This window comes from Nomascus leucogenys, chromosome 5, assembly GCF_006542625.1.
Source record: "Nomascus leucogenys isolate Asia chromosome 5, Asia_NLE_v1, whole genome shotgun sequence".
In the NCBI taxonomy this organism is placed as follows: domain Eukaryota; kingdom Metazoa; phylum Chordata; class Mammalia; order Primates; family Hylobatidae; genus Nomascus; species Nomascus leucogenys.
This window is the reverse complement of record NC_044385.1, coordinates 109,184,878-109,211,434: the sequence shown is the minus strand read 5'-3', so window position 1 is coordinate 109,211,434 and position 26,557 is coordinate 109,184,878.

Sequence of the window (26,557 nt, the reverse complement as noted above, 5' to 3'; positions counted from 1 at the left end):
AGGAGGCAGAGGCGTCGCAGTGAACTGAGATCACGCTGCAGCACTCCAGCCTGGGCGACAGAGCAAGACTATGTCTCAAAAAAAAAAAGAGAACAAATTACCCAGTATGCAACTGACAGTGAATATGAGAAAAAGTGAATTAATAAAAATTATTAAAATGTTGGTGAACTTTATTAGAAATAAAATCAATGCAAAGTAAAAACACAAAAATATAATACCACACTCATTAATATCCCTCTTTTACAAATAGTCATGAAGCCTACATTTTTAATTATGCATCCTTTGTTACATCATCCAATTTCTGTTCACCTTACAATCTTTAAAACAATATGGATGAAGTGGTTTTTGATCTGATGTAGTCATCAGGTAATCTTCACTCCCAAAGTATGAGTCTAAATTTAATATTTTTTTCTGAAAAAAATAGTAAGATTGACAGTTCACGAAATTTTCAAAACCTATTATTAGCCCCATTATGTGCTCTTTCTTGGAGAATCATCTATGAACACTCAATGTATATTCTGTGGTTTTATATCTACTTTAAAAAAATTAGGTCAAGTTGATTAATAGCGTTCAAATCTTCTCTGCAATTATTCATTTATTCTTCATCTAGCTGTTCCATGAATTATTGAGACAGAAATGTTAAAATCTCTAGCTGTGATTGTGAGTTTTTATGTTTATCAATTTAGGTTTGTCAGTTTTTCTCTCAATATTTTAAAAACTCTGATATGTACACACATATTTAGGACTGTTATATTTTCCTGGTGAACCAACTCTTTAAATCATTATAAAATGTTCTTTGTCTCATAATAGACTTGATGTCCAATGTGTCTATTAATATAGCCACACCAACTTCCTTCTGCTACCCTTTCCATGATACATGTTTTCCTTATACTTTTCCCTCTAGACTATCTTTTTATTAGTCTCTGTAAGACAGAATACAATTAGTTCATACCCTTTTACTTAGTGTAATGTTTGACTGTTTAAGAATTTTTTAGTACACTCACAGTTAATGTAATAATCATATGATTTCCTTTTATTTTATTTTTGTCCCATTTTTTAAATCAATTTTCCTTCCATCTAGTTATTTCCTTTTAATCATTTCAATATCTTTAGTATTCCATTTCTAATGTTAAATTGGTTTCATAAAACAAAATATTCTTTATTATTAAATTAGCAATTGCTCTGTGAGTTATAATTTTCATGCTTATGGTTGTAATTTTATGTACTTCTACATCCACATTAAACTCAACAACACAGTGTTATTGTTTTTTTATTAATCAGTTATTTCAAAGCGATTGATAATCATTCCTTCCACGGTTCAGAACTGCAATCTGACTTTACTTCATCCTATAGAACTTAATTTAGAATTTCTTGTGTAGATATGCAGGTGAAAATTCTCAGCTTTGGCTGATTTGAAAATACACATATTTTACATTCATAATTTTTACTTAACATAAAATATTACACTGACTTTTGTTTATTATGTAAAAATATCGTTCTATTGCCTTTTGACATTCATTCATTTTGATGAATATCAATTGTATTATTTCTTTGGTATTTAAAGAAATTATCTTTGTGTTTCTGCACATTTAGGAATTTTTAAAAGTTTTTTTTCCTAAAACATTGGATTCTGTCATAAAAGCAAACACTACAAGAAAATTGACAACTATGTAAGTAATGAGAGCTCAAGTAAGAGTTATCAAGCTCCGGAGGCATGTGTTAGCATTTTAAGATAGGATAAAATTCAGGACCTATTTCTAAATTGTAAAGCTGGAGATACTAAAATTCTTTGGCCCTTCAAAAGATATCTTTACATTCCAGAAATGTTAAAGTGAGAAAATGAGATTCTTTCCATCTTAACTCCAAGGAGCAAATATTTTCCCCCTTTGTTTCAATAGGAGGGGGTATCTGTCTTTTTCTTCTATTAAAAATACCAAGATTCGTTTTTTTCACCATTCATCACCTGTATGACAGACTTTTTCATGTAGAGTATGACAACTAGTTCATATTGTTTTTCCCTAGGCATAAGAACCAGTGTATGGTATGCCGGAACAATTATCACGTGAGTAATAATTAACAGGTAAAAGTATACATTCAGAAAAAAATAAAGATAATTATTTAAAACTAACAATTTCCCATTATCCCCAGGCTGCTTTAAAGATTTTAGACTTATTTTTATTTTCTATCAATAAGCTTGTGATGTGCCTAGGCATAATTTCCTTTGTATGGTTAGCTTCTTTGCCCTTCGCCAACATGTAAACTGGTGATTTTCATCAACTTCAGAAGAAAATGTGACCTTTTTTTCAGACGCATTTACTGCCCCTATTATACTTTCATATTTTTCTGGCATTCAAATTGCATTTTTTTTTTTTTTTTTTTTTTTGAGATGGAGTCTCCATCTCTCGCCCAGGCTGGAGTGCAGTGGTGAGATCTCGGCTCACTGCAGCTGCCACCTCCCAGGTTCAAGCAATTTTCCTGCCTCAGCCTCCCAAGTAGCTGGGATTACAGGTGTGTGCCACCACACCAGGCTGATTTTTGTATTTTTAGTAGAGATGGGTTTCACCATGTTGGCCAGGCTGGTTTCAAACTGCTGACCTCAGGTGATCCACCAGCCTCGGCCACCAAAAGTGCTGGGATTATAGGCGTGAGCCACTGCGCCCAGCCACAATTCGCATAAATGTTAAAGTACTTTATCTTTCCCTACAGCAAAAATATCTCTTTTTGTATATTTTTTTCAGGCTTTCTCTTCAAGTTTTTCAGACAAGTTAGTTTTATATTGGTCTACCTACCAGTTAAATCACCTTTTATTTTCCTGCAGTTTTAAAGCTACTGTTAATGTCAGCTGGCAGTTAATTTAATTTTGTATATTATATTTTTCTCCTTTAGAATTCCTAATGTTTTCAATCATTTTAATTTTTAACTGGTCGCTCATTCTGAACATCTTTTTAAATCATGAAACATAAAAGCACACACACACCACACACACACACACACACAGAGTCCCTGACTTATGATGGTTCAACTTAAAATTCACTTTATTTTTGAGACAGGATCTGATATGGTTTGTCTGTGTCCCCACCTAAATCTCATCTTAAATTGTAACTCCCAGGATTCACACCTGTTGTGGGAGGAACCTAGTGACAAGTGATTGAAGTATGGGGACAGGTCTTTCCTGCACTGTTCTTGTGATAGTGAATGAGTTGCATGAGATCTGATGGCTTTAAAAATGGGAATTTCCAGTAATGGGATGGCTGGGTCAAATGGTATTTCTAGTTCTAGACCCTTGAGGAATCGCCACACTGTCTTCCACAATGGTTGAGAGGCAGGGGTGGGAGCCGGGGCTGCCCAAGGCGCTCATGGGCCGGCGTGGGTTCCAGGTGGGCGCGGGCTTGGCGGGCTCCACACTAAGCATGGCTGGCCAGTGCCTGCTGGGCTTGATGAGGGGACGAGTTCCCTCTGGGCTACTGGAGTGCCCAGGCTAGGTGCCCAAAGTCCTGCAGCGAGTGCCATTGAGAGGTGAAGCCAGCTGGGCTTCTGGGTTGGGCGGGGACCTGGAGAACTTTTCTGTCTAGCTAAAGGTTTGTAAATGCTACAATCAGCGCTCTGTCAAAATGGACCAATCAGCTCTCTGTAAAACGGACCAATCAGCTCTCTGTAAAATGGACCAATCAGCAGGATGTGGGTGGGGCCAGATGAGGGAATAAAAGCAGGCCACCAGAGCCAGCAGCAGCAACCTGCTTGGGTCCCCTTCTACACTGCGGAAGCTTTGTTCTTTTGCTACTGCTCACTCTTTGGGTCCCTGCCGACTTTATGAGCTGTAACACTCACCACAAAGGTCTGCAGCTTCACTCCTGAAGCCAGTGAGACCATGAACCCACTGGGAGGGACAAACAATTTTGATTTCACAGGCTCATAGGCAGAAGGGACTTGCCCTGTTGTGGGTGAGATTTTGGGCTGTGGACTTTTGAGTTAATGCTGAAATGATTTAAGACTTTGTGGGACTGTTGGGAAGGCATGACTGTGTTTTGAAATGTGAGGACATGAGATTTGGGAGGGGCCAGGGGTCAAATGATATTGTTTGGCTGTGTACCCACTCAAATCTCATCTTGAATTGTAACTCCCACAATTCCTGTGTGTCATGGGAGGAACCCGGTGGGAGATGATTGAATTATGGGGGTGGGTCTTTCCTGCACTGTTCTCATGATAGCGAATGAGTCTCATGAGATCCGATGGTTTTTAAAATGGGAGTTTTCCTTCACTAGCTCTTTTTTTTTGCCTGCTGCCATCCAAGTAAGATGTGACTTGCTCCTCCTTGCCTTCCACCATGATTGTGAGGCCTCCCCAGCCATGTGGAACTGTAAGTCCAATTAAATCTCTTTCCTTTTTAAATTGCCCAGTCTCTGGTATGTCTTTATCAGCAGCATGAAAATGGACAAATACAGAGTCTCATTCTATCTTCCAGGCTGGAGTGCAGTGGCACAATCCTGGTTCTTTGCGGACTTGACCTCTTGGGTCCAAGCAATCCAACTCAGCCTCCTGAGAAGCTGGGACCACAAGTGTGCACTGCTATGCCTGGCTAATTTTTTTTTATTATTAATTATTTTTAGTAGAGACAGAGTCTTTCTATCTTTCCCAGGCTGGTCTTGAACACCTGGACCCAAGCAGTACTTCTGCTTTGGCTTTCCAATTTACTGGGATTACAGTATGCTCTAGTTCCCTCAGGCATAAATGGAAAATGTTCCTAGGTAGAAGAGGTAGAAGACTCATGTTCTTGTGACTTATTTCAGTTATTTTCCTCTTCTTAAGGATCAAAAATTTTCACTGCCCTTTACACCATGTTTGAAAACATTTTTGTCCAGTTTCACAGATGTTCTCAGCAATAGGGCAAGTCAAGTACAATAATGGCTAAAAGAATTTCCAGGAACTGATTTAAAAATGAATACTAATTATTAGCACTAGATGTTCTGGCATTACCCTAAATCCCACACCTTCACTATAATTATCCTCTTGGAGCTTGCCAGAACTCCATACAACACCTTTGTTTGCCGAAGCACTCAAATTTAATGGAGTTTGCTACATTGTAAGGAACAAATGACAAAATATCTCACATAACAATATGGATTTTCTACATACATGACTACTTTGAATTAATCCAGTAGAAGGGTGATAACAGGATGCCCAGATCTAGGAAGTATTGCCTCCATAGTCGAAGGTGATCCACAAAGTACTGTTTCCCTTTGTACATGTGCAAGTGCAGCATCTCTTATCTCAGTTAAATTAAATATTTAATTCATTTAAATTTAACATATTATCAATCTTATCAGAACTGATTCTTCAATCCTGCTAGTTTTTATTTGTTTTATCTGTCTTTCACTCTTCTTTTCCTTCTGCTCTGCTAGACCGGTTTCATTTCATATTCACTTTGTCTCTTCTATTTGCATATCAGATATACATTTTGTTTTATTTATCAATTTCTAATTGGTTAGTCAGGGAATTGAAATATGCATGCTAGACTCATCCTGTCTACCAAGAATAATATTGTACCACTTCACATGCAATGTGATAATGTAAACCCCTCATACTCCTGCTAATCCTGCTTCTTCTTTGTATAATTTTTGTCATACATTTTGTTTCTGCATATGGAATGAGCCCCACAATCCATTGTTAGTATTTGTGCTTTAAGCAGATAATTATATTTTTGAAAAGTAAGGAATTATGGTAAAATCTCTTGTGTTTACTCATATATTTACCATTTTTAGTGCTCTTCCTTCTTTATACGCAACCAGCTTTCCTTCCGTATCTTGTTCCTTCCTCTGAAGATAGTCCTTTAATATTTCTTGGAGGAGTGAAGGTTTGTTAATAAATTTTTTTGAGAAGATTTGGTTGATCAAAATATATTTTTAAATATTTACAATCACAATTTTTTAATCCCTCATATCCTAATTTTAGCATCTCTGCCATCTCTGAGTTTGTTTCGACTATTGTTTTAATCTTTGTTCTGGCTCACATTTCACTTTTTTTTTGTTATACTGCTGCATGTCTGCATTTTGTTGATTTGCTTTAGAATGTGATGGATTTTTTGTTGTTCATTTTCATTTTCGTTGTGCTTTTTTTCTGACAGTAAATTTACTAGTGGATCAGCTTGTTCTGCTTTAGGGCTGTTTTTCAATAGTGATTATCCACATCTTAAATAGCCTTCACTCTAGAACTAGAATTGCCCACAAGTTGTGAGTCCTCAGTTGAGTACAGTAATGTCTCTATCTGCTTGGTTGAAACTTCTATGTTTCTCAATATTGCACAATCTTCAGGATATTCATTAAACTCAGAGCTCCCTAATCTCACGAAGTTTCACCCTGATCATTTAACTTGGTAAATACCTGCATAACAGCTGCCGAAATTGTGTTGGTTTGTTTCAGCAAAGGAACTAAAATTACAGTGCACTTAATTTGCAATCATCATCTGATTAAGGTTTTGATAATTTGTCATTATCAATGACCCATCTGTCTTTGCCTCAGTCAGATGGGTGATTTCAAGGGAGAATGTGGAGAAATCACCAAACATGCATTTTTAAAATCTTTCCTGTTATCACGAATCTCTACAATTTCTCCAGTGGATTTGCTACTGTTCTGTGTTTACTCTCTTGATAAATCTTGAGGTGAATGGTTCCATGAGCTGTGCTTGGTTCTTCCTTTCATGTCATTCTTTGTTGTACATGTTAGGAAACCCTTGTAGAGAAATTGTGTGTTACTATATTTATTTATTTCTACTATACACACTTGAACAAGATAAATATTCAAAGGATTTATCCAATGTCTCAAGGCACCCAATGTAAGACAGAATAAAGTATATACCGTTTATAAAGTGATGCACAGAAATACCCACTTTTTCTGGTTGACCACGATAGAATTTCATATCACCAGGGATTACTATCAGTTCAGAGCCAGGATATAATAACTCCTAGGATATCTGGGTATATTCTTCTTCCCAGTGAACTTTTATTTCAGTAATTGAATGCAGAGCTTCCTGAGGAAGGATTTCAGGGAAGATTCATGGTATACCTCTGAGACGACTTTGCAATGGCATTTCTCTACATAACCTGGTTTCTTCCTCAGTCTGCTTTGTATATATATGTTTGCCAATATATGTCACGCAGTACTTTAGTAGACTGATCATGTATTTCATTTTCTAAAAATCCATTGCCGGAGATCCTTATAGAACAAAACTCTCCAGTTCTCATTCTGTTCCTGTGTCATATTATGTTAATTGCACCCATCTTATTTCAGACAATTGTACAGTATAACAGCATCTACTTATTCTGTGAGTCTTCTATTTTTATTGATGTCAAGCAGTCCATATGTATTTCAGCATCCATATTTATTTCACTATGCTTAAGCCATAGAGAACTAGCTCTATAATAATGTTGCATTCCTCTCATCAATGCATTGGTTAATAAATCAGTGAAAAGCTCTTCAGATAGTTCTTTTAGATGGCGGCTAAGAAAATTCTACAGGGTAGATCTATTCCAACATTCTCATCCTTTTGAGCCATCAAGTCTTCCTTTATTGTGTGCCAGGAGAAGTGATAGTTTAAGCTCATTAACTGTAGGCCATGATGGACTCTAGGTTCATTTTCTCTCTAGCAGTTTATTAAAACTATTTTCTAGGTTTGAGCCAAAATGGTAAAATTTCAATTTCTAGAATGCCCTTTTGTATTAATAAAGTAATCCTTTTGATTCTTATATTTCTCCTTCTTGGTATAGCACCATTGGTATTTAGTCTTATGTTTATCAATCCCGTGTGTTAGTCTCTTCTGCATTGCTATAAAGAAATACTTGAGGGTGAATAATTTGTAAAGAAAAGAGGCTTAATCTGGTTAATGGTTCTGAAGACTATAGAAGAAGCATAGTACCAGAGTATGCTTTTGGCGAAAACCTCAGGAAGCTTATAATTATGGCAGAAGTTGAAGAGAAAACAGGCATGTCACATGACAGGAGAGGGAGCAAAGAGAGAGGAATAATTACCAAGTTGTTTTAAAAAAACAAGCTCTTGCAGGAACCAATAGATTTAGAACTCATTCACCTTGTGAGGAGAGCACCAAAACATTCAGGAGAGATCCACCGCCATGACCCGAACCCTTCCCTCTAGGCCTCGTTGCTAACATTTGGGGTCACATTTCAACATGAGGTTTGGAGGGGGGAAAAGTATCCAAACTGTATTATTCCACCCCTCGCCCCTCAAATCTAATGTCTTTTGACATTGCAAAATACAATGATACCTTCTCAATACTTTCCCAAAAGTCTTAACTTGTTCCAATACTAACTAAAAAGTCCTAAGTCCAATGTCTTATTTGAGACTCAAGCCCAGTTTCTTCCACCTATGAGACTATAAGTTCAAAAACAAGTTACTTACTTCCAAGATACAATGGATGCAATGGCGGTACACACATTGGGCAACGTTCCCATTCAAAAAGGAGAAATAGGGACAACAGCCCTCACACCAGTTCAAAATTCAGCAGGGCAGACCTCAAAGCTCCAACATAATCCTTGACTACATGTCCCACATCTTGGGCACACTGGTGTGAGGAGTGAGTCCCCAAGGCCTAGGCAGCTCTTCCCCTAAGGCTTTGCTGGGTATAGCCCTTATGTTTGTGCTCACAAGTTGGAATCTGGTGCCTGTGGCTTTTCCATGCTGAGATTGCAAGCTGCTGGTGGCTGTACCATCTTGGGGTCCGGAGGGCAATGGTCCCCTTCCTACAGCTTCAGTAGGCAATGCCCTGGTGGGAACTCTGTGGTGGGGTGGGGGATCCAACCCAAAGTTTCCCCTTAGCACTGCTTTAGTAGAGGCTCCCTGCACAGGTTTCACCCCTGTTACAGGCTTCTACCTGAGCACTCAGATTATTTGACAAACTTAGATTTCCACCTCTGAAATCTAGGTAGAAGCTGCCAAGTTGCCGCTACTCTTGTATTCTGCATGCCTGCAGGCTTAACACTACATGGAAGGACCAAAACTTATGGCTTGCACTCTTCTAAGTGGTAGCCCAAGCAGTATCTGGGGCCCTTTGAACCACACCTATAGCAGCCAGGATGCAGGTGGCAGCATCCCAAGGTGGCATAGGGTGGTGTGTCACGCCTGGCCCCCCAAACCATTCATTCCCTCTAGGCCCTTGAGCTTGTAATTGGAGGTGTGGCCTGGAAGATTTCTGAAAGACCTTCCAGGATTTTTTTTTTCTATTGTCTTCAATATTAACACCTGGTTCTTTTTTTACTCATGCTAGTCTCTCTAGCAAGTGATTGCTCCACAAGTTGCTTTGATTCTTCTCCTTTGGATTTTTCCCCTGAAAAATCCTTTTTCCTTCTCTGCCAGAAGGCTGGGCTGTGAATTTCCCAAATGCTTATGCTCTGCCTCCCTTTTAGTTATAAGTTCCAACGTTAAGTCATTCTTTTACTCCCATATGTCATTACAGGTTGTTAGAAGCAGCTACATTACTTCTTGAATGCTTTGCTGCTTAGAAGTTTCTTCTGCCAGATACCCTAAGTCATCATTGTTAAGTCCAGCAAATCTCTAGGGTGTGGACAAAATGCATACAAGTTCTTTGCTAAGGTGTAAAAAGGGTGATCCTTGCTCCAGTTCACGATAAATTCCTTAATTCCATCTGAGACTGTCAGTCTGGCCTTTACTGTCCATATTTCTTCAGCATTTTGGTCATAACAACTTAACCAGTCTCTAAGAAGTTCCAAACTTTCTCTCATCTTTCTGTCTTTTCTCCTGACTCTTCCAACCTCTGCCCATTACCCAGTTGCAAAACCTCTTCCACATTTCCAAGTGTCTTTATAACAATGCCCCACTCCGTGGTACCAATTATCTGTGTTAGTCCATTTAGCATTGCTATAAAGGAATATCTGAGGCAGGGTAATTTATAAAGAAAATAGTTTCATTTTGACTCACAGTTCTGCAGAAGTGTAGTATTGGCATCTGTTCCTGGTGAGGGCCCCAGAAAGCTTACAAGCAAGGTGGAAGGATAGGGGATTTAGGCATGTCACATGATGAAAGAGGGAACAAGAGAGATGGGAAGATGTCCCAGGAGATTTCAAATAACCACCTCTCGTGTAAGCTAATAGAGAACGCACTCATTTTGTGAGCTAATCACCAAGCCATTCATGAGGGATCTGCCCCTATGACCCAAACATCCCCCCACTAGGATCCACCTTCAAGACTAGGGATCCTATTTCAATATGAGGGTTGGAGGGGACACACATTCAAACTATATCACCATGTATGCTCTCTGCTTAGACAATCTGGTGAGGGCTGTCATTTTTTTAGTGTCTAGTTATTATCTCCATGTACATTCCTTATAATTTTCATATGGAATATGTTGGGTATCTAACTTAATTCATAGGTACAAAGAAAACATGGAGTGGTAGGATGTGTCCTGAGGAGAATAATCATCACCACTAAGCTAGTTGTAATATTTAAAGAGTTAAGGCTCACAAAAGTAGTTTATCTGACATAGGTTTAGAAGAGATTCCTCCCCTAATAATAGAATTTCAGGTAGGCTTGTGGTTATACTCTCTGTTTCCTCAGTATTGATGCAAATATTCCCATTGTATACTTCTGTGTCACATTCTTCCTCTGCTAATGTGCTACCTCACCATAGAAGACCAGGGAAGGGTAAATATTTATTGTGCATTAACTCTAATAAATCCCCAAAATAACTCTACATGTAAATTGAGGTTACCTACATGTCCATATTCTGGCTACAAGTGGATAAAGTAGAGTATAAAGAATCATTTGCCCAGTGGTTTGATGCTCAGACACAGAACTGTAGCCCATCATCACTTTTGTATATATACCATTTGTGAGGACTCAGTCGCGTGGCAACGCCTAAGAGCAAAGGAGCTAGGGAAATGCAGTCTAAATGGCTAACTGTATGTAGAGGTATCACTCTGCTGTCACTCTGGCAGAAGGAAATAACTATCAGTCACTGCACTATCACTTAAGATATGAAATATGAAATATAAATAGACTTAAAATGTCATATGTATCCATCTCTAATCGTTTTTTCTTTTCCTCCTCCCATATATATTAAACTGCTCTTCTGATACTGATATATATTATTTTCATAATTTTTATAAATTTTACATTTATAAATTTTTAAGTTTTTTATCTAAATAATTTAATATATATTTACAAAGTTGAAATGTAAACCATATATACAAATTTAAATATATTTATAAAATTTAAATATCTTTTATCTATAATAATTTTTTTTGTGTGTGAGATGGAGTCTCACTCTTGTCTCCTTGGCTGGAGTGCAGTGGCACGATTTTGGCTCACTGCAACCTCTGCCTCCTGGGTTCAAGAGATTCTCTTGCCTCAACCTCCCAAGTAGCTGGGACTACAGGCGCCTGCCACCAGACCCGGCTAATATTTGTATTTTTAGTAGAGACAGGGTTTCACTATCTTGGCCAGACTGGTTTCGAACTCCTGACCTCCGATGATCTGCCCACCTCGGCCTCCCAATGTGCTGGGATTACAGGAGTGAGCCACTGTGCCTGGCCAATAAAATTTTATAGATACGTATTTTTACCTACAAAAATTAAAAAATATAATGCATAAATTTTAAATATGTACTTATATTTATTAGATAGTTATACTTAATATATTTTTAAATTTAAATATATTTATCTATATTGTTATAGATAGAATTTAAACAACATTTATAAATTCCAAATTTGTAAAAATTATGGAAATGATTACGTGGCTTACTATATATACGGTATGAGGAAGGGGAAATCAATTAGAGATCGATACACATAATGTTTTAAGTACATTTATGTTTCATAATTTATATCTTAATTGACATGTTAGTTTCTGATTGGTTCTGTAACAAATGAAAGTTACTGGCTTGTATAACAAACATTTATCTTCTTACACTTCTGGAGGTCAGCAGCCTGATCAATGTTATGACAGTGCTGTGTTTCTTCTAGAGGCTTCAGGACTGAGTCTGAATCCAGGTCTTTTCCAGTTTCTAAATGTTACTTACATTCCTTGTTTTTATTCCCTCTTCCATGTCCAAAGTGCATCATTCCAGCAACTCTTCTGAATTTTATGACCCCTCCTTTTATGAGGACCTTTACGATTATATGGAAACTAGAGTAATTATCACAGGCCCAAAATCCTTAACCTAATTACTGTAGCAAAGTCCCTTTTACTATGTAAGTTAACACATTCACAGGTTCTAGGAATTAGTGTGTGGATATCTTTGTGGGGGTACATTTTTCATATATTTATAGACATATTCTTTGTTTTTTTAAACATGCCTTTTAATACAATGTAACCATAAAGATGCCTTTAATACAATGTAGCTATAAAGATGTCTTTAAAAAAATCAGAACAGGTGAGTATATAAATCAATGAGTGACTTGGCATAGTAAAATTAATCATGCTGATGTCCAATTAGTTTCATCAACATATGTGAGGTGTACCTAAATTTTTAAATAAATTTAATTAATTGATAAAATTTAATGAGATAAAAGGAGTTTCATTAATTCCATAGGTGAAAAAAAGGAAAAATCAATGAACACTCTGCATAGCCATATCATCACAATTAAAGTTAGAAGGTGTTACATGTTAGGTTGAATTGTGTTCTCTCAAGAAGACATTGAATTCCTAATCTCAGAATATGGCCTTATTTGGAAATAATATCTTTACAGAGGTAATGAGGATACAATTATCATTAGGGTGGACTCTAATCCAATATGATTTGCATCCTCTATAAAAATAGAAATACAGACCCAGGGACAGATTTGCACAGAGGGAAGATAATATGAAGACACTCAGGGAAATTTTATGTAAAAATGAAGGATTTGGGTGATGCATCTACAAGCCAAGAAACACCAAAGACTTCCTGATAACAACCAGAAGCCAGCAATATGAAGAGAAGAGTCTTGCTTCTGGTGTCAGAGAGGGTATGGTCCTATTTTGGGCCTTATACCTTGATTTTGGACTTCCAGCAACCAGAACTGTGTAACAAGAAATATTCGTAACTCAAGGACAAAAAACTGATGCTTATGGGACAAAGTGCTTTTCCAAATTGAAATGAAAGTAGAAAGGCATTCAAAAGTGGTAAATAAATAATTATCTAATGAAGAAGTATAATTATCTCATAATTATATGATGTAATTTGGCCAATTTTTTTCACAGTAGGGGAAATGCAAAATAGATGCGTTACTGTGTCATTTTTAACTTTTCAGATTGGCAAAAACTCAGCATATGATAGCATATTTTTTTAGTGAGTGTATAGGCATCAGATCACCACCAGGTCATATGATTGTTGCACAGTATAGACCAATACACCAAGATAGCAAAATTTATGGCAAAGAGTTTAATGATTGCAAGGTGGCCACCCAAGGAGATGGGAAGAACCCTCCAATCTGCCTCATTGCGAAGTTCTGGGTTGGAGTTTTTAAGGGGATCATGATAGGTGAGGGGATGGAAAATTGGAGTCATTGATTGATTAGGGTAAGGAAAATGAAATCATCACATGTAGAAATGCATTATTTGGTGAGTCAGCTTCTTGTGGGGTCCTTCAGCCCAGCTGACATCAGCAGTTTTACTGGTATAGAGGACCTAAATAACATCTCAAGTTGAAAACACAACTTTTACAATGCTTAAGTTGTTATCTATAGAGCAGTTAAGTGGAACTATAATCTTGTAACAGGGACTGCCTGATTCTAGGGGAACAGGCAGCAAACAACTATGAGGAAGCAGGTCAGAGAGTGAGCTGATTCAGTGATTAATGTGCTGTAAGCTTGGTTTATTTTCATTTCTCCCTCTTTCTTCTTTTCTGATTAAGTTTATAAAGTTTGTAGGGATGATTTGATGAACAGGTATCTTCATTGATTATTAGAGGAAATTTAAAGAATATAAATCTGTGGATGTTACCTATGGCAACCTTTGTTCACTCACCCCACAAAATGGCACAAACGCTTTGATTAAACAATACCATGTCTAATAATTTATCTGACCAGTCTTCTTGCACACATACAAAGTGAGTCACTTCAAATTTTAATATTGTGATTTTGTTTAGGACAGCAAAATATTGGCAATTATTTTAATATTCATTGATGTGCTATTTTAAATCCACAGAATGATGTAATGTGTGGCTACAAAACAAAATAAGAAATCTTCACACATGTTGAATGTACAATGTCCTTCATTCATATGTCAGTGAAGAAAACAAGACAAAATAATGTATGTGGTTTGCTACTCTTTATACTAAAATAAGAAGACAGTAGTTTGTATATGTATACTTTGGATTTGGATATATTTTATGTCCATAAAATTTCTCCAAAGATAAAAAATAATTGTATTGTTGGCCTATAATTAGGAAAACTGGGTCCCTGAGGGACAAATGTATGAAAAATAAAATTGTAAATCTGTATGTTTTGAATTTTGAATAACAGTGAATTTTGGATTTTGAATAATAGTGAATTATCTATTATAAATTTAGAAAAAAGTGAGATTTGATATCATGCAATGACATGTTACTAAGCGTGACCTTTTTTAGAGTTATTTGGTTTAATTTTGTTTGTGTAACAAATACTTAAATGGCACTTGCTCTGTGCCAGTTACTGTTCTAAGCCTTTTGGCCTCTTGCGGGTCTGGTGAATGGCAGTCTACCAGAATTACACAGTCTAGATGTGGGCATTTATCCAAAGTAATTGATGCTGAGAATTTGAAAACAAGAGATTTTACTATTAGAAGCTAGTAACTATGAGGTGTAGTGCTTTACTTTAAAGCAATACAAAGTGATTAAAGCCCATTTTTATAACAAAGTCTCACAATGTATTTCTGAAGTGAACATTTATAACTTTAGTAAAGCTTGCTCTATTCTGAATCTTTTATTTGGACTAACAAGTGACAATGTGGCCTTTATATACTTACAGTATATTATGAATGGTCAAATTTTGATGGTATTGTGAGTTCTGAGAGCAATTAATATGTCTAGAATTATATGCAATCATTATTATATATAATAATCTTATATATTATTATATATGATTATTGCAGATAATTCTTGACAAGTTTCTACATATTTTGTGAAGAAGGATGGGCAGCTTTTTTCAAGACTATTTTTTCAAGGAGATTTGTACAGTAAACAGCCTTGAAACCTAGAGATAGTGTCTCTTTCTGGGGAGAATGGCAAATGTGTTCCTTAAGTGGAGTAATAAAGATAGCATCTCTTTCCAGAGCAAAGGTTTGACAAAATTGACAACTACTCCCTTATAAGACTAGAGATTCCTGGGCCGAGGGTTTCTTACTTGTGACAAAAGCCTGCTGTGTGTGTAGCATCCACCCAGGGCCTTCTCTGCATTTTCCACTGTGGGAATTGGAGGACAAGAGGAACAGAGGCAAACATGAAGTTCACACCACCTGCCATGCCATTGCCCTTACACTCAGGCAGGTTATCCTTGGAGGACAAGAGGGGCAGAGGCAAACAGGAAATTCACACTGTCTGCCATGCCATTGCCCTTAAATCCAGGTGGCACCAGTCTTCTGCCAGCATCTATGAAACTGTGGCAAACTCATATGTCAGATTGTATTAAGGTAGAATCTCAGATCCTCCAAAATTCTTGTTAGTTGTTTTCAATAAACAACTATTTTTGGTGAGAGTACTGGTGTCACCAGTCTTCTGCCAGCATCTATGAAACTGGCAAACTCACATGTCAGGTTGTGTTAAGGTAAAATCTAAGACCCTCCAAAATTCTTGTTAGTTGTTTTCAAAGAACGACTATTTTTGGTGAGTACTTCTAGATTCAAAACCTGGTCTCCTATTATGACAAATGATTATACATTTTATATAATTTTGGATAGAAGTTCTAGGCATATCTTAAAACTTGATGTGGACAGTCATAAAATGCTGAAGATAAACACACATACACACCAATACCTAATATGTTAAAAAATTATATAAACAATACGTTTAAATAGAAATAATCACCATGACTGATGAACTGTACATATACTTATCTTTCATACTTTCAAGAAACTAAATCATTTAATTTGAAAAAAAGTATAAGTTTAAGCTAAAAGAAGCATATTTGCCTTCCAACCATTTATTTTTTAGAAAAACATGATGAAGACTATTTTATTAACAGTCAAATTCTTAATTATAAATCATTTAATAAATGAAAATAAAAATAATTGAGTTTTTAATTATGATTTCTAAATCAAGAATATGGATTATATAATTATATATGTGGAAAATCTGCAATTTGGGGGAAACTATTTTTAAATATTTGTAGATTTAAGAAAAAATGCGTTTTTCACAATGGAATTTAGCTCTAGTATTATAGCAGTTACAGTATGTTTATATCCAAGATTTCCACTTTTATGAAACTAGCCTAAATAAAATTCAAAACAGAAAGTACTGTAAGTACAGTGTTACAAAATGTATCAGTAGTAGTACAAAACTATATGAAAGCTATAAGCTTCACAATTAAAATATTATAAATCTACACAAATCTAAACACTTGATTATATTAACTATTGTTAGTACTGGATTATGAGTGCTTTTTAAAAATTTTTCTGGGAAGCTGACCAAGATGGCGGAATAGAAGCAGCTACTACGCACTGCTCTCATGGAGAGAAAAAAAGTGGGCAAGTAAATACAGCACTGTCACCTGAAACATTCAGGTGCATGCATTGGGATTCATCAAGAAAACAACTCAACCCATGGAGAATGGAGAAATGCAAGGTGGGATGACCACCCACTGGGGAGCAACAGAGCCAAGCGAGCCTCCCCGACCCAGGGAGGTGGTAAGTGAATGAGTGAGCTGGGGACCCATGCTTCTTTCACAGATCTTTGCAATCCTCAAGTCAGGAGATCCCCTTGTGAACCCATTCCATTAAGGCTTTTAGTCTGACAGCAGAGCTATGTGAAATCTCAGCAGAGCAGCACTCAGGCACACGTGGAGCCTCAGGAGCTTTAAGTACCCAGGTTCCCTGGCAAAAGCAGCTGCAACTCCCTCAAAGTGCGATGTTAGACCCCCATACATACCCCTAGGAAAGGGGCTGAATCTTGTGGGCTGAGCAGCAATGGTTTACAAATCCTGCTTTTATGGCACCTCGCAGGATAATATCGACTGGTTTGGAACTCCAACCAGTTGAAGGTAGTGGCATTATACCTCCCTGAGACGGAGCCCCCCAGTCGAAGGTAGTGCCATTATACCTCCCTGAGATGGAGCTCCCCGCGGGGAGGGGCGATTCACCATCATTGTTTTTTTCACACCTTGAGCTGTTGTTGCCTTCAGGATTTGGGGAACCAAGGTGACTAGGAACTGGAGTCGTCCTCCAGCACAGTGCAGCAGTTCTATGGAGAGGTAGCCAGACTGCTTTTTCATGCAAGTCCTGGATCCTGTTTCTCTTTACTGGGTGGAATCGCCTGACTGAGGTCTAGAACCATTCCCATTGCTGTTTTTCAGCTGGCAGCAGTTTCAAACCTCCCTGGGACTGAGCTCCCAGAGGGATGGGCAAGCCATCATCTTTGCTGCATCTTTACAGCCTTAGTTGTGTGTGGCCTTGAATGAGATGACTGGGGGCCAGGGTGGACCACCAACACAGCACAGCTCCTCTGTGAAAAACCATCTGGACAGCTTTTTTATGCAGGCCCTTTATCCTGTTTCTCCTCACTGGGCAGGGCTTCCCAGCTGGGGTCCCCAGCCACACCCACCAGTGTGTTCTGACCTGCAAAGATGGCAGGCCACCATCTTTGCTGTTTTGTAGCCTTCACTGTCCATACCTTCAGGTACTGGAAAATCTGAGGTGACTAGGCACTGGAGCGAACCCCCAGCATATGGCAGCAGCCCTATGGAAAAGTAGCCAGTCTGTTTGTTATGTGGGTTCCCAGTCCCCTATCTCCTCTCTGGGTGGTTCCTCCTGGTGTGGGTCTCCAGACGGCCCCCACGGGGTCTATCCATCCAGTAGCAGCTTTTCAGCTCCCTAGGACAGAGTTCCTGGTGGGAGGGGTGGGTTGCCATCTTTGCTGTCTTGCAGCCCTTTACCCTTGCTGTCTCTAGGCTCTGGAGAGTTTATGGGGACCAGGGGCTGATTCAAACCCCCAGCACAGAGAACCCACCTAATGGAAAAGTGGCCAGTTTATTCTCCACACAGCTCCTGGTCCTCACTTCTCCTCATTGAACAGGGCCACCAAACCTGGGACACCAGCACAGCCACCTTGCCCCTGCCTGACCACTTCAATTGGAGGAAGCCCAGCATTTCTCTGAGGAGAAAATCCCAGAGTCAACCCACAACCCAACTGCCACTTTAGTTTCACTGGTATCAACCCAACAGCCCTCGGGCTAGGGAAAGAACAAAGAGTCTAGTCATTACACTGGCACCTCTGGCACACCACAGCCACCATACAGAAAGAAGTCCAGCCCCTCTATCCTGGGAGCTCCCACCCCCACTCCACTAGGCAGTGCCCCTGGCTCATGGCCACAAAACAGTCACCCCACCCGTGGCTGAGCACACCCACTGGTAGTGGCCTAGAGTTTCCCTGGGGAGAGGCTCATCAAGGCATCTTCACTGCCACAGCAGCAGTTCTTGGTCTGTGGAAGAAACAAAAAGACTCAGGGCTACACTTGAGCTTACAGCACATCACATGCACCACATGGAGAGGAGTCCAGTCTACCTCCTGGTTAGCCCTTGACATCCCTGCTCCCCAACAAGTGGAGCCCCTGGCTCAGGCCAACAGTGCAGGCCCCCCACCCCACCAGCAGAACACTCATAGCAACAGCAACTCCATGTTCCTTGGAGATGGATGCCCTAGGAGCAACCTACAGCTGTTCTGCCACTGCCTTTGCAGTGATACTACCCCTGCTATTCTTAGACTAATGAAAGAACAAATACTCTAAATACTGTATTCACACCTCCAACAAGCAAGAGATGACCCAAACAGAAAAGGCCAGACCATAGTTTAAGGAACATCCACATGCAGATATGAGAGAAAACCAATGCAAGAACTCCAGCAACTCAAATGGCCAGAGTATCCAAACCACCACGTTAGTTCTCCAACAAAGGTTCTTAACCAGGTGAGTTGGCTGAAATGAAAAAAAATAGAATTCAGAATATGGATAAGAATGAAGATCATCGAGCTTCAGGAGAACAGCAAAACGCAACCCAAGGAAACCAAGAATCACCATAAAATAATACAGGAGCTGACAGACAAAATAGCCAGTATAAAAAAGTACCTAGCTGATCTGATAGAGCTGAAAAACATGCTACAAAAATTTCACATTGCAATCACAAGTATTGACAGCAGAATAGACCAAGCTTAGGAAAGATTTTTGGAACTTGAAGACTGGCTCTCTGAAATAAGACAGTCAGACAAAAGTATAGGGAAAAGAATAAAAAGGAATGAAAAAAACCTCTGAGAAATATGGGATTATGTAAAGAGGCCAAATCTAAAAATCAAAGACACCGGGAGAAAGCATAAACTTTCATGGTTGATACTTCAAAATATCATCCATGAAAACTTCCCCAACCTTGCTAGAGAAACCAACAGTCAAATGCAGGAAATATAGAGAACCCCTGCAAGATTCTACACAAGAAGGTCGTCCCTAAGACACATAATCATGAGGTTTTTTCAAGGTTGAAATGAAAGAAAGAATGTTAAAGGCAGCTTGAGAGAAAGGGCAGGACACCTACAAAGGGAACCCTGTCAGCCTAACATTGGACCTTTCAGCAAAAATTTTATAAGCCAGAAAACATTGAGGGCCTATAGTCAACATTCTTAAAGAAAAAAAAAATCTTTAACAAGAATTTTATACCTAGTCAGACTAAGCTTCCTTAGTGAAGGATAAATAAGATTATTTTCAGATAAGTAAATGCTGATGGAGTTTGTTACTACCAGACCCCTCATTACTGGAGATCTTGAAAGGAGCATGAAATATAAAAAGGAAAGACCATTCCCAGTCAATACAAAAACACACTTAAGTATACATACTAGTGAAACTATAAAGCAACTACACAAACAAGCCAGCATAGTAACCAACTAACAACAAAATGGCAGAATCAAATCCACATATATCAATATTAACCTTGAATGTAAATGTGATAAGTGGCTCATTTAAAAGGCACAGCTTGGCAAGCTGGATAAAAAAGCAAGACTCAATGGTAAGCTGTCTTCAAGTGACTCATCTCACATGCAGTAATACCCATAGGCTCAAAATAAATGGATAAAGAAAAATCTACCAAGCAAATGGAAATGAGAAAAAAAGCAGGGGTTGCAGTCCAAGTTTCAGGCAAAACAGACTTTAAACCAACAGAGAAGAAAAAAGACAAAGAAGGGCATTACAAAATGGTAAAGGGTGCAATTCAACAAGAAGCCCTAACTTTCCTAAATATATATACACCCAATACAGAAGCAGCTAGATTCATAAACCAACTTCTTAGAGACCTACAAAGAGACTTACACTCCAGCACAATCAGAGTGGAAGACTTCAACACTCTACTGACAGTATTAATAGATCGAGGCAGAAAATTAACAGATATGCAGGACCTGAACTCAATATTGGAACAAATGATCTAATAGACCTCTACAAAACTCTGCACTCAAAAACAAGAGAATATGCATTCTTCTTATCACCCCATGGCACATACTTTAAAACTGGCCACACAATTGGACATGAAACACTGCTCAGCAAATGCAAAAGAGCTGAAATCATACCAAACATACTCTGAGACCACAGCACAATAAAGATAGAAATCAAGACTTAATATCACTAAAACCAAGCAATTACATAGAAATTACGCAAACAACTCCTGGACAACTTTTGCATGAGTAATGAAAGTAAGCCAGAAATCAAGAAATTCTTTGAAATTAAGCAGAATAAAGATATGACATACCATAATCTCTAGGACATAGCTAAGGCAGTGTTAGGAGGAAAATTTGTAACACTAAACACCCACATCAAAAAGTTAGAGCTCTCAACTTAACCACCTAACATCACAGCTAAAAGAACTAGAGAAACAAGAGTAAACCAACTCCAAAGCTAGCAGAATACATGAAAAACCAAAATCAGGGCTGAACTGATGGACACTGAGACAAAAAAAGAAAACAAAAACAAAAAACAAGAAAAATAATTCAAAAGGTCAATGAATCCAGGAGCTGGCTTTTTGTAAAAGTAAATAAGATAGGCTGCTAGCTAGACTAATAAAGAAGAAAAGAGAGAAGATCCAAATAAACACAATCAGAAATGACAAAAGGTATATTACCACTGATCCCACAAAAATGCAAATAACTGGCTGGGCACAGTGGCTCGTGCCTGTAATCCCAGCACTTTGGGAGGCTGAGGCAGGCAGATCACGAGGTTAGGAGATTGAGACCATCATGGCCAACATGGTGAAACCCTGTCTCTACTAAAATACAAAAAATTAGCTGGGCGTCGTTGCACATGCCTGTAATCCCAGCTACTTGGGAGGCTGAGGCAGGGGAATCGCTTGAACCCAGGAGGTGGAGGTTGCAGTGAGCTGAGATCCCACCACTGCACTCCGGCCTGGCAACAGAGCAAGATTCCATCACACACACAAAAAGAAATACAAATGACCATCAGAGACTATGATGAACACGTCTATTTATACAAACTAGAAAACCTAGAAGAGATGGATAAATTCCTGGACATATATATCCTACCAAGACTGAGCCAGGAAGAAATCGAATCCCTGTACAGGCCAGTTTTGAGCTCCAAAGTTGAATCAGTAATAAATAGCCTACCAACCAAAAAAGCCCAGGACCAGACAGATTCACAGGTGAATTTTACCACATGTAGAGTGAACAGCTGGTACCATTTCTACTGAAACAATTCCAAAAAATTTAGGGGAGGGGAGTCCTCCTCAACGCATTCTATGAAGCCAGTATCATCCTGATACCAAAACTTGGCAGCGACATACACAAAAAACAAAACTTCAGGCCACTAGCTTTGGTGAATATTGATGTAAAAATTCTCAACAAAATACTTGAAAACCAAATCCAGCAGCACCTCAAAAACCTAATCCATCACAATCAAGTTTTATTTCTATGATGCAGGATTGGTTCCACATATGCAAATTAATAAATGTGACTCATCACATAAATACAACTAAAGACAAAAATCACATAATTATCTTAACAGCTGCAGGAAAGGCTTGTGATAAAATTTAACATCCCTTTATGTGAAAAACTTCCAAGGAACATACTTCAAAATAATAAGAGCCTCCTCTGACAAACCCACAGCCAACATCTACTGAATGCACAAACCTGGAAACATTCCCCTTGAAACCGGCACAAGACTAGGATATCCTCGTTTACCACTCCTATTCAACAGAGTATTGGAAGTCCTGGCCAGAGGAATCAGACCAGATAAAAAGATAAAGGGCATCCAAATAGAAAGAGAGGAAGTCAAATTATTTCTTTTGCAGATGACATGATTCAATATCTAGAAAACTCCATAACCTTGGCCCCAAATCTCCTTAAAAAATAAACAACTTGAGCAAAATTTCAGCTTACAAAAACAATTTACAAAAATCACTAGCATTCATATACACCAACAACTGTCAAGCCAAGAGCCAACTCAGGAACAAAATCTTATTCACACTTGTCACAAAAAGAATAAAATACCTAGAAATAAAGCTAACTAGGGAGGGGAAAGGTCTCTATAATGAAAATTACAAAACACTGCTCAAGGAAATCAGAGAGGACACAAACAAAAGGAAAAGCATTCCATGTTTATTGATTAATATAATTAAAATGGCCATACTGTCCAAAACAATCTACAGATTTTATACTATTCCTATCAAAATACCAATGACCTTCTTCATAGACCTATTTAAAAATTAATATGGAACCAAAAAGGGCTCAAGTACTCAAGGGAATCTTAAGCTAGAAGAACAAGGCTGGAGGCATCACATTACCCAAACTATACCACAGGGATACAGTAATCAAAACAGTATGATACTAGTACAAAAACAGACACATGACCAGTGGAACAGAATAGAGAGCACAGAAAATAAGGCTGCACACTTATAGCCATCTGATCTTTGACAAAGCTGATAAAAACAAGCAATGGGGAAAGGATTCCCTATTCAATAAATGATGCTGTGATAACTAGCTAGTGATATGCAGAAGACTGGAAATGGACCCCTTCCTTGAACCATATACAAAAATTAACTCAAGATGGATTAAAGACTTTAATGTAAAACCAAAAATTATAAAAACCCTATAAGACAAGCTAAGCAATACCATTCTGGACATAGAGATGGGCAAAGATTTCATGACAAAGGTGCCAAAAGTAATTGCAACAAAAGCAAAAACTGACAAATGGAATCTAATTAAACTATAGGGCCTCTGCACAGCAAACAAACAAAAAAACCCAACAGACAACCTACAGAATGGGAGAAAATATTTGCAAACTATGCATTGGAGGAGTGTAACATCCAGGTCTATATGAAACTTAGATTTACAAAAAAAAACCAAAATTCCATTAAAAAGTGGGCAAAGCACATGAACACACACTTTCAAAAGAAGACATACATGGCTAACAACTATATGAAAAAAATCTCAATAGCACTGATTGTTAGATAAATACAAACAAAAATCCTAATGAGAAACTATTTCACAGGAGTCAAATGGCTCTTATTAAAAAGTCAAAAAATAACATGCTGGCAAGCTTGGAGAGAAAAGGAAACACTTGTACACTATAGGTGGGAGTGTAAATTAGTTTAATAAGTGTGGAAAGCCATGTGGAGATTCCTCAAAGAGCTAAAAACAGAACTACCATTTGACCCAGCAATCCCATTGCTGATTATATACCCAAAGGTATATACATTGTTCTACCGTAAAGACACATGCATATGTATGTTAATTGTAGCACTATTCACAATGGCAAAGACATAAAATTAACTTAAATGCCCATTAATAACAGACTGGATTAAAAAATGTAATACATGTACACCAAGGACTACTACACAGTCATAAAAAAGAACAAGCTCATGTCCTTTGCAGGAACTTGGATGCTGGCCATCACTTTTAGCAAACTAACTCAGGAGCAGAAAACTAAATACCCCATATTCTCACTTATGAGTTAAATGATGAGAACACATGGACACAAAGAGGGGAGCAACAAACACTGGTACCTACTTGAGGGTGCAGGGTGGGGGGAGGAAGAGGAGCAGAAAAAATAACTATTGGGTACTAGGCTTAGCACTTGGGTGACAAAATAATCTATACAACAAACCTACTTGAAACAACTTTACCTATATAATAAACCTGCACATATACTCCTGAACCAAAACCAAATAGAATTTTTTTCAACTAAAAATGTTCTAATTTCTACTGTTTTTATATTGCTTTTATTTATAAAAGCACAAGAAAAATGTATCTCCTGTAAGCTTAATATTTCATGTATACAATTACATGTATTCTTTTTAAAACAACTGAAGACAACCATTTTCTAATTTGTTTTCTTGTTATAGAAATAGGCAAAGAGAGGCCAGATTATACTATGAAGCTTCCTGCTAGTATTCAAGAATAATGAACTTTAATAGGATAAAAGAACTTCAAAGCTTGGTGAAAAAAGAAAATTTATCTGATGGAGATTATATGATTCTGTCTCTCTGTTGCTCAAATGTAATTTGAGTAACCCTCTGCTATATAAAAAAATAGGGATACCTTACAGTCCAAAGTATTTTTCACTCTCACCGAAATGGGTGTTTAAAAAATCAGGTCTGCCTACATGCAGAGAATGTAAACCAAAAAGAAAAAAGTCCCATGTCCCGAAGTTTATCTATTTTAATAAAAATACAGTATATGTATACTTTTATTTTATATTATTGGAAGCAAAAATTTAATATATTGAGACTAGAAATTTTAGACTGTTCAACCTTTAAAAAGTAGTGAGAAAAGGCTGCCACTACAGTTTGAACAGTTTTTTTATCTGTTCTGTAAGTAGCACATTCCCATTGACCATAAACTATCTTTTGTTTTAGAAAATTATCAGCTTAGTTGACTCAGTATAAGCATTACCCACCCATTTTCTATGAATTTACCATTAACATAAATTTAAATGCTCATGTTGAGGAATGTAACTTGCTTAGCTAATGTGCTTATAATCTAAAGAGATATCTGTCCTTTGGTGATGATAGTGGTTTAAATTGGGGGAAGAGTGCTCCCCAGACAATATCTGAGGGGAAAAACTGAAGTGAGACCCTCTAGACTTCTAGGCTTGTCTAGTGTTGCTTCAGCATCCAAGTGACAGTGTGGCATGACAGGGGAAGAGGCTATCTTGTTAACTGCTCTGAAACCAGAACATCTTTTATACTTGGGGAGTGCTATTTGTGTTAATCAGGTACCACCTTAAGCAAGAAAGGGAGAGATCACTTGAGAATCACCACAGTCTGGAAGAAGAGTGACTTTTTTTTTTATGGCTTCAAGAAGAGAAATGATTGGAGAAATAAAGGAGACAAAATATAGCAGAAAAAAATGGCAGAAAATACTTGTTGAGTTGGGTGTTTCTTTAGAGTTGGTGGTGAATGCTGACGTCTCCACTGAGTAAAAATCAGGGTTTTATATAAGGCAAGGGGTTAAGATTTGGATAATCAACACTTATAGAAACTTTAACAGTTACTTTTTAATTTTTACATTTCTATGAACAACTTGAAACTTTCATAAAACTGGACAATAATATTATGGACCAAAATATACATCACTAATATTTAACAATCATGAGCAGTTTTCTATATCTTTTTCAGTTTTTTTCCTACGAGGTCTCAACACAACTTTATCCATATCCTTACATTTTACGGATACCAAGGTACGTTACCCAGAGATTTGAATTCAGTTGGTCTTATCTGAGACACAGTCAATAATGCATTTTTTAAAGTTCCACAGTTAATTCTGGTGTTTAATCAGAGTGTACAAGGAGTATCAGAGAATTTTTATTTGTATGAACAGATTATTAGACATGAATTGAGAAGACCTAGGTTATAGTACAGAATAATATTTCTATTAAAAATTTATTATATTACACTTTCCAGCAAGTCACTTTACATCTTTGTGACTGCAATTTCTTTAGATGTAAGAAAAAAATAGCTTGACTATATGGCTTTGTGGTCCTTTTCACTTTTGAAATTTTGATATCTTAGTCTATCAAGTAAGATCAAAGAACAATTCTGTTTTTACCGGGCTTTAATGTTCAGGAACTACTGAAGAAAACAACACCATTTACAGCATAGCATATTTTGTTACAATCTCATTCAATGAAATTGTATGTGACTATAAGAATAATTACAGAAAATAACAAATATGCTTTTAAAATTTTAGAAATACTTTCCTATGATTTCAGTATATCAAACTGAACAACTATTTTGTTGTTTTTATACTTAATTAAGACATATAAACTTCTAGTGGTTTCTTAAACTATTTTGATAACACACCTTTATTTTATATTTTCTCATCTCAAACACTAAGTCCTTAGTGTTTTGTGGATATTAATTCAGTGAACTCTCTCAGACCCTCTATG